Genomic DNA, 6,815 nt, shown 5'->3' with positions numbered 1-6,815 from the left:
TTAAATTAGCTTCGTCGTAATTGACAATGTGAGATGGGAGAACGCCTATAAGTCTGTTTTTGAAATTCTTAAAATAGTATAAAACTGTTTCTCGTGTAACATTTGCCTTGCACCGCCTTATATTTTGGACCATACGATCTGTTCGAACATTATTTCTCTTAAGGAATGTATAAAACCAGTCGATCCCGGGTAGATTGTTCTTAAAAACTTTAATAGTTTGTCCTTTTCTGTTCAGATAGCTTTTTATTAAGACTTTTATATCGGAACGGATCATGGGAAACCCCAAATCATAAAATTTTATGATACCTTGTGCTATCATTCTTTTTTCTTGTGCACTACGAGCATTTTGTCCACCTTGTTGAAATGTCGATTTGCCTTTGAGTCTATCATGCAATTTATTCTTAGAATCAGAAATAGCTCATTTCATATTTTCTAAATTGTAATTCATGAAGTTTATACCTACTTTTTTTTGTACTGTCGCATCATGGTGTCCAGATTCGACCTACTTGAAGACAAATTTTTGCAAATTAATTTCTAAAAAAAAACTAGGCTAAATACAACTATAACATTTTGTATGTAAAAGCCTAAAATTTAAAGGTTATAAAATACGTAGCTATGAGTGAACAGGGAGTTTTTGTAACTACCTAACGTAATGTATCTCCCTATACGTAAAGAACTAACGTATCGAAGAAGATGAACTTTAAATTGAGAGTTAAAGTTCTGCACGGAACGTAATGATGGTGTTGCCCTCATCGAATTAGTGATTAACTAATAAATTGTCAGTGCTAGTCTTGTCCTTGCCATTTAACCCTATTTTTGATATTCAAAATAAATAACAAATATTTTTTTGAACAATTTTTAATTTTTGAGATGGACGCAATATTAAATGTAGATACCTTTATTGATGATAAAGACATAGAAGATGCCCTTCTTCTCCACATCTTGCACGACTATACGGACCTTAATTTTGATACCATGTCTGATATAAAATGTAAAAATATTCTTCGCTTTTAGATTAAATTCCACCTTTCTGGATGGTCGTAAGGCTTCTTGCCTACGACTTCCTTCAACAAGAACAAATCATCTTCATTGCTGTAGTCAAGTCGTTTTCTACTGCTTTCCATTATATATAAAATTCAAAACAAATATACTTAACCACAAATGTGAAAAAACACATACCAGTGTGCTTATGAAATGTGGATGTTGAATGTTGATATCAAAGAATATAGACGCTTCTAGCTTCTATCTTCTTTGTTGATATTTTGGTAATCGGGTAAGATCCACTGGTGTAATCGGTTACCTTCGGCTCGATAGGGATGCGCATGAACGTAACGTACCAGGGCGTTACGTTAGGTTATACGTTAGTTCAAACATTAATGCGCATGCTTATATGTCAAAAAGATACGTTAGGTATACGTATTTGCTTGCACAAAAACTCTCTAACAAAACGATACGATGCCACGTACACCGTTATATCTCGACTACTAACTTAGATGTGCTTAGACCAAGACCACAGTATATTGCTTATAAAGAATCAGTAGGTTCACTCTCGCATTTTCACGGTTCCAATTTCGAATCCACTCCTGGAAGATATGCGCAATAGATTTGGCGAAAAATGCCGCTGTTGCAAGATTTAAAATATTCCTTCAGTTTCAAAGAATATTTCAAATTTATAATAAAATAATTATTATAGAAGTTCTTCAAAAAGAGGAAAATAAATTTCATAAATGGTAAAATTCTTTACATAGCCACTATACACACTTCTAAAGTTTGAAAAATCATATTGCCTAATTGATTTAATCTATTCTCAAATAATTAATCATAAGTATCTATCCATTGATTGATTACATTTGGCAACATTGATTTTACCCAAACACGTGTTTGTGTTTATGCTGTGAAACTAGAAATTACAGTTATTTCAGTAATTTATATATAAATTTCATTTATCTGTTGTTATTTAGTTGGTTTTATAAGTTTATTTCGTTTTTAATACATATTACTGTGATATTTCTCCAGTTTTCTAAGTGGTTTTATTATTTTAAACGACGGATTATGATGAATTCAGCTAAAACAAGTGTTTATTATTGCTGTATATGTAGAAAAAATTCCAGGGACCATAACAACTTGAACTTGAGTTTCTTCAGGTTTCCCAAGGATGAAAATCGGTAAGAACTAAATTCTCTATTTAATATAATTGACCTCATCGGTGTTGTATTTTTAGGTTTGCAGAATGGAAGAAAATTGTTCAATGTGAAAAACTTGCCATGTACAGTGCTCAATATTGTTATGATCACTTTAGAATATGCAGTTTACATTTTGAGGAACCTGCCTTTGCAGGAATGCTTAAAAGCAGGTTGAAAAAAAACGCAAAACCATCTAGTCATCTTGTGAGATTAAACATTCCAGTTCAAGGTATGTTCTTTCTTTCAGGTGAATAATGAGAGAACTCATTTTTGTAATTTTCTAGGCACACCTGTGGAGAAGTTACAAACATTTGCGAGTACTCCGGAATCATTGGCATATAGAATTGAAGGTATGCATATATTTTTAAAACTAATTGTTGGATATTTGTGGGAAATTATTTTATTATTAGTTATTTTTTCTATCTGAATATATTCGTTATATCCTCCCCTTTCATTTGCCATGTCGCATGTTAGGATTCAATCAGTTGTTTATTTTGTACCTAACCTGAGGCCTTCTTTAAGTCAAAAAATCAAAATTTGTCATATGGTAAATCTATTTTTATTCATAGTACCCTATCATATCTCGTATGTCGTTATACGTTCATTAATATTGAAGATACTGCGTAGTGCCCTTTTAATAGTCGCCTTGTTTATTTTTTCTATTTGAATATATTCTTTATATCCTCCCCTTTCATTTGCCATGTCGCATGTTAGGATTCAATCAGTTGTTTATTTTGTACTGAACCTGAGGCCTTCTTTAAGTCAAAAAATCAAAATTTGTCTTATGGTAAATCTATTTTTATTCATAGTACCCTATCATATCTCGTATGTCGCTATACGTTCATTAATATTGAAGATACTGCGTAGTGCCCTTTTAATAGTCGCCTTGTTTATTTTTTCTATCTGAATATATTCGTTATATCCTCCCCTTTCATTTGCCATGTCGCATGTTAGGATTCAATCAGTTGTTTATTTTGTACTGAACCTGGGGCCTTCTTTAAGTCAAAAAATCAAAATTTGTCTTATGGTAAATCTATTTTTATTCATAGTACCCTATCATATCTCGTATGTCGCTATACGTTCATTAATATTGAAGATACTGTGTAGTGCCCTTTCATTTAACGTATCACACGCTCCAATGTCGAAAGTGTATTTTTTCTGCCTCAACAGCGTTTTTACAGCTTTTAATTAATTACATTTAATTTTGGTAGATGTTGGTAGTTCAGATTTCTTTTCTAGGTGGCGTAGTTACCTTACTGAATAAACAGTGTGACTTTTCATCCTAGCCTTTTATATAGATAGATTCTTTCAATTTTAAATGTACGTAAAAATATGAGTTTGACTAACTACGTTATGAACGTAGTGATCCTACAGTGGGATCTTTAGGCTATATGACTTTTTTCATTTCATTATTTTGTTATTAATAAGTTGTGATTGTGAAAATATATATATTCTATTCTAACTTGTATTCATAGTTCGCTACTTGTGTTTTTATAATCCTATTTTTATTATAACTGGTATTGTAAAATTCAAATTTTCAAAATATAATTTATAATTCGAATGTATTATTATTTTTTCATCTATAGAAATTAGTTTCCTCATTAGATCTTCGTTTTATGAGATTTCTCACCAGTAACAGTGAATACAGTGTGATTTTCTAATGAATACAAAAAATTAATATTCGATTAATCAAAACTGATGGATTCAACATAATACATTTTGAAGGACAAACAGTAATAATTATTTTGGGAAACTATTGATAATTGTCGAAAACGCTAAATTTAGGAAAGTATTCATTATTCCGAAAATCTAATTAAATTTTATTTCGCCACAAATCACTTTTTTCCTATTTATTTTCGAGCAGTGTATTAAAAATTATATTGAGCAGTGTATCAAAAACTGGAATTTATCTGCGCGTGGAAATAATGCGCGTGAAAAAAATGGAACATGAAGAACAAAGGACTGGCGGCAGAGTGAACCTACTGATTCTTTATAAGCAATATACTGTGCCAAGACCCTAGACCCGACAAAATTCAGTACATATAGTTGATTTGTGAGTTCGCGCATTGGTAACAGTGACGTAGAAGTAGACAGAGGCGGCTTTGTACGAATTCTCCCCTACTGTTCGGATTCACCTCGAGGTATGGTACCATGTTCTACCTGTTTGTTTCATGTCATAGTCCCATCTTAAGTTTGGACGTCGTCTTGATCTCTTGACGTTTCTTGAATATTTCAACTACTATACACTACTACAACATTCACTACATTGTGTTAAATTTTTGTTTTGAATCTCAGATAACTAGAATATTTATTAATGTATAATCCTTTTTTCTCGTTAGCTCATTTTTTGAGTATATTTTCTAGATTTGCGATAAAAAGCTTTAAGGATATGACTTTTAGTGCATATTCATGGTTACTGGTTGCTTCTTTAAATGTTTCAGGGCTTTGTATACTTCGTTAAAAAATTTAGTAACGAGTTGTATTTTTTTGGTTTTTCTGCAATGGTGTTTTTTTTTGTTAGAGCAATTATTTGCTTCCTCTTAATAATTAATGCTCTTCTTGTTTTGGTTTGCATTTTCTACTAGTCTTTAATTGTATTTTCTAGAGACTTGCTTGATATTATTTGTCAACTGTTAACAATTTTTTTTATTTATTTACGCTTTAACCACAAAGGTTATTAGCGACCTAAAAAATATAATACAGGTAAAGTTAGAAAAAGCGAGGTGGAGCCACGGTTTCACTAATTGTTCGATTACATTTAGTTTAGCTTGCCATGCACTCCGCTTATTTTGCCACACACTCAACACTTCATATTTTATTTTTGACTTGAACTTACCAGAAGAAACTTAATTAATAAGAATGGAGTCCTAGCTAAAGGAAACTAAGCTGGCTAGTTCATCTGCTTCTTCATTTCCTTGTAAACTTGAATGTGATAGAACAAACATGAAGTCAACAGTGATCCTATTATTTTTAGAGGAATTATTTACCGATGAGTCAGAATCTTCTTCCGACAATTAAGTTTTCACTGCAGAGAGTATACCTATGTGTTTGCCTAGTTTTCGCATTAATTTGGTGCTTTTGGATTTTATTCTTTTGTCAATGTAGTATAGATGTAATTCCGTTAGAAACTTTGTAAGTGCATAAGAGTCTTCTGAGTACAGATTTGTTACGCTGATTATGTCTTTTGGTTCTTGTATATTTTCGAATAGATCCACTGCTCAATCGAAGCTTAACAATTGCTTTTCCCTTTCTACATATTCTCTTACTGGTTCTAGTAATGTTTGGGAATTTGGTATCTCATCTCTTAAGTTTTTGTCATTAATTTTTTTTTTCTTTAATTGAAGCTTAGGTTTTTCAAAGTTTTCTTCGGCGGGTGGCGTGATTGCATCTTCTAGGGTTCTTTCTCCGGTTGCCTTATTCGAAGTTATCTGGGGTTCGTGAGAATTGCTATTGTTTGTAATGCGGTTTGAAAAGACGTAGTAAGTTTGGAGGGAGTGGTATTTAAGATTGTGGGAGTATTTTGTAGATTATCTTGTTGAGTATGATTTATTGATGAATTTTGTCTCATTTCTGTTTGTATTGCACTATCATTGTGAGAATGGCTAGAAGGTGAAATATTTGGACTGTCTGGTTTCCAGTTTATTTGCATTTGACAAATGTTTTGTTTTGGGCTATAAATATGCGGTATGATGTTTGTTCCAATTCGATGATAAAATATTTAGGTAGTAAAAAGTTGTCTGGAAAAGGTAAAAAAAAATTTGTCTTCCGCAGCTTAGAATATGACTGATTACAAGATTGGTTGCTTCTATCTGTAGGTATGATATGTCAAAGAGGGGATTTAAACCAAATTTTATTAATTCGTCCATTATTAAGTTAGAAGGTATGCTTTTACTTGTATTGTACAGAATTAAGCGGACTGATGGAGTTATTAATCTTCTCGCTTCTAGTATATATTCATTTACTATTATCTTCTTTGTTTCTGCTTTAAATATATCTACAAGGTTTTTAGATGATAGATATATGCATATTCTACCGTTTGATTTATCGAATGCAAAAATTATTTTTTTTGGTTCTATATGCTGACTCAATTTTGTCAAATGTTAATTCAAGCAAGTGATAGTGGCATAGTTAGACCCATCAGCCAATCAACAGTAAGTAAAATAGTCCGAAAATTTGCAGAAACTGGGCACGTTAAACATATTCCACAAGCTGGGTGTCCTGAAATTGAAGACAATGTGAAACTTGATTTTATTAAATGTACATGACAATCCTCAGAGTAGTTCAACACAAATGGTTAAATATGCTAGAGTTTTCCAACGATCGGTATTACGTATTTTAAAAAAAGAAAAATACCGTCCCTGAAAAATTCAACTACATCAGGAATTAAACGACGGCTTTAATTTTCAGAAATTATGCAGTATTTATGTATCCGCAATCCACATTTTATTAATCAAATCGTTTTTTCCGATGAAGCCACATTTTTTATACATGGTACCGTGAATCGTCAAAATTGCAGATATTGGAGTCAAGAAAACCCACATTGGATGACTGAGTCACACACGCAATATTCTCAGAAAGTAAATTTATGGACAGGGATCATTAATTACAGAATAATTGGCCCTTTTTTCTTTG

General features: G+C 31.9%; 1 long non-coding RNA gene across 1 annotated transcript; it reads left to right on the top strand.

Moving 5' to 3' along the window:
• The first annotated feature begins 1,538 nt into the window (after positions 1-1,538).
• On the top strand, positions 1,539-3,744 carry LOC140452318 (uncharacterized). Its single transcript, XR_011952169.1, has 3 exons — positions 1,539-2,165; positions 2,222-2,412; positions 2,468-3,744. It is a non-coding gene; the product is annotated as an uncharacterized lncRNA (long non-coding RNA).
• Positions 3,745-6,815: the final 3,071 nt, after the last annotated feature.

The sequence above is a fragment of the Diabrotica undecimpunctata genome, chromosome 10 (genome assembly GCF_040954645.1).
Source record: "Diabrotica undecimpunctata isolate CICGRU chromosome 10, icDiaUnde3, whole genome shotgun sequence".
Lineage (NCBI taxonomy): Eukaryota > Metazoa > Arthropoda > Insecta > Coleoptera > Chrysomelidae > Diabrotica > Diabrotica undecimpunctata.
Note: the sequence above shows the minus strand (reverse complement) of the source record. Positions and strands in the feature narration are given on the sequence as shown.